Below are 3,074 nucleotides of genomic sequence, written 5' to 3' on the forward strand. Positions count from 1 at the left end.
ATAAATGTTTGCATATGTCAAGGAGGTTGGGAAGTTTTGTTTTTTTAAACATGACGGATATTCAGTTTGGTTTAGGTGGAAGAGATATCTAGTGTGTCTGATAAATCACCCTGGTGACGTGCAAAAAAAAATCACTGAGACATTATTGGGACAGGGAGAATGATAACTGGAGAGATGTGCATGTCTTCAAAATCATTTTTCAAGCACCTTCATCTGAGCTTGCCCCATTTTTAAACTGGATGAACATTTTTCAGCACCTTCATTCTCCCCAAGAAAACATTCCCATGTTAATTTACAGGCTACTTAGTAATCACTTGGTGCACCTCAGTGTTTGGTATTTAGTACTACATTACTTCTGTTTTATCTTCCCATCAAATGCATCAAGCTGAATCACAAAATACTACATGAAGACACAGGCACACACAAAAAAGGAAGGAGCAGCCCTGACACTGTGATACTGGCACTGAGTTTGCTCTGTGCTGGAGCTGGGTGAGCCCAGGCAGGCAAGATTGAGCTTCATTCTGAGGGGGTGGGGGAGGAAACTTGCAGTTCACCTGGGATAAAGTCGCTGAACATTTTCTAAAACTCCTGGATGAAAGATGCCTACTAAACATATCAACTTTATTTTGTTATTTTCACTTTTTATTTATATTTTTAAATCATTTAAGCATTTTTTAAATTACAGCTGATAGACAATATTATATTAGTTTCAGACATATACCCAGTGATTAGACATTATATAACTTACAAAGTGATCAGCTCCTACCCATCTGACAACATATGTAGTTATTAAAATATACTGACTTAACATCCCCATGACTATTCTGTAACCTGCAGTTTGTGCTTCTTAATCCCTTCACGTTCTTCACCCATCCTACCAACCCTCCTCCCAATCTGGCAACTATCCAAATGTCCTCTGTATCTATGAGTCTGTTTCTGTTCTGCTTGTTCATTTATTTTTGTTTTTTAGATTCAATTGTTGATAGATATGTATCGCTGCCATTTTGTTTATATATATTTTAGATAAGGCCCTTTAACATTTCATGTAATACTGGTTTTGCGGTGATGAACTATTTTAGTTTTCTCTTGTCCGGGAAGCTCTTTATCTGTCCTTCAATTGTAAATGATAAATTAACTGGGTAATCTTACTCGTAGGTCCTTGCTTTTCATCTCTTTGAATATTTCTTGCCAATTCTTTGTGGTCTGCAAAGTTCCTGTTGAGAAATTAGCTGACAGACTTATTGGAGCTCCCTTATAGATAAGTAATTGCTTTTTACTTGCTGCTTTTAAGATTTTTTTTCTTTTTTTTAAAGATTTTTATTTATTTATCTTTAGAGGGGAAGGGAAGGAGAGAGGGAGAGAAACATCAATGTATGGTTGCCTTTCATGCGTCCCCTGCTGGGAACTGGCCTGCAGGGAACTGGCCTGCAACCCAGGCATGTGCCCTGACTGGGAATCGAACCACGATTGTCTGGTTCACAGGCTGGTGCTCAATCCACTGAGCTAAACCAGCCAGGGCTAGATTTATTTATGTATGTATGTATGTATGTTTGTATGTATGTATTTTTTAACTGTGTCTTGCTGTGGGTCTCTTTGGGTTCATTTTGTTTTGGACTCTCTGCTTTTTGGACTCGTATGTCTATTTCTTTTACCAGGAAAATAAAGACGCTTTCTGTCACTATTTTTTCAAACAGGGTTTTATTTTTTCCTCAGAATTGTCCATGTCAGTGTGTCACGATTTTACCCTCATGAAGGCAAAATCAAAAATGATCAACACAAGATTTTATTTCAGCAGGATAATGGCAGTACTGCCACAAAATGGAGCCCTGCAATCAAACAGGATTTGAATTTCTTGCCCTCTCTCTTCTCCTTTCAGCATGCTCTTGTTGTGATTTTTGCTATGCTCGAGGTTGTCCCAGAGGCTCCTTACACCTTTTGCTTTTGATTCTATTTTTGTTTTGCTATTCTGATTGAGTGTTTTTTTGCTTCCTTATATTCCAAATCATTGATTCAATTCTTCGCGTCATCTTTTCTACTGTTGATTCCCTGTACATTATTCTTTATTTCAGTTAGTGTATTCTTCATTTCCTATTGGTTCTTTTTCATGGTTTCCATCTCCTTTTTTTGTTACGCTGTTGAAGTGTTCTCTAAGTTCCTTGAATATCCTTATAATCGTTGTTTTGAACTCTGTATCTGTTAGTTCACTTGCCTCCGTTTCATTTAGTTCTTTGTCTTGTTCTTTCACTTGGGACCTGTTTCTTTGTATCCTCATTTTGACTTCTTCTTTGCGTTCATTTCTATAGATTCGGTAGCACTACTACTGCTACTGCCTCCCGGGCTTGGTGGAGTGGCCTAATATAGTAGGTGTCTGGTAGGGTCCAGTGGCACAGCCTCCCTGTTCACCAGAGCTGGGCACTACAGGTGTGTTTCCACCCCTCCCCTTCATGGGTTGTGTGCATGCTCCTGTTGTAGCTGAGATTAGATTTCTGTCAGCACATCAATGAAAGGAATTTTCCCCCAGATGGATTGGCTGTGAGGACTGGCCTGGACCACATTGGAGGATCACCCCCAACCCACAGAGCAGAATTTACTTCAACAAATCTCAATAGGTCTCTGGTGTCTGATGAGTCTACCCCTTGAATGCATTGCTTGTGACGGTGGTGGGGTGGTGTTTTGACATTGTCTCAAGTTATCCTCTAAGTGTGCTGGCTCTGGAACCACCTGGGAAATTTAAGCCAAGGTCAGCTGTCACCTGCGATCTGCCCTGGGCCTCCTGGCATGAGCTACAGAGTGATCTGCAGATGCCTGCTACTTGTGCTGTGCTTAGAAGTACCTAGGAGAAGCTAACCTTTAAACCAAGGCTGGCTGCCACTAGTGCCAGGCTTGGGCCATTTAGCAAGAGGTATAGGGCATGCTGAGGACAAATACTGCTCGTTTGAGAGATTTTAGGAAATTCTGAAGCATGAGCCAAGTCAGGCTATTTTATAGAAAGACCACTGGAAACAGCTTGGATGGGCCTGAAAATTGGGTGGGGTTGGGTGTCAGGGAATCACCAGGGTGGGGTGAAAGTGTTA

At 40.6% G+C, this 3,074-nt stretch overlaps 1 non-coding gene across 1 annotated transcript; it reads right to left on the reverse strand.

The window, feature by feature from the left end:
* Positions 1-1,713: 1,713 nt before the first annotated feature.
* On the reverse strand, positions 1,714-1,845 carry LOC119059905 (small nucleolar RNA SNORA69). Its single transcript, XR_005084488.2, has one exon. It is a non-coding gene; the product is annotated as a small nucleolar RNA SNORA69 (small nucleolar RNA).
* Positions 1,846-3,074: the final 1,229 nt, after the last annotated feature.

Source organism: Artibeus jamaicensis, unplaced genomic scaffold (genome assembly GCF_021234435.1).
Source record: "Artibeus jamaicensis isolate MK-2021 breed Jamaican fruit bat unplaced genomic scaffold, CSHL_Jam_final contig_384, whole genome shotgun sequence".
NCBI classification, from domain to species: Eukaryota; Metazoa; Chordata; class Mammalia; order Chiroptera; family Phyllostomidae; genus Artibeus; species Artibeus jamaicensis.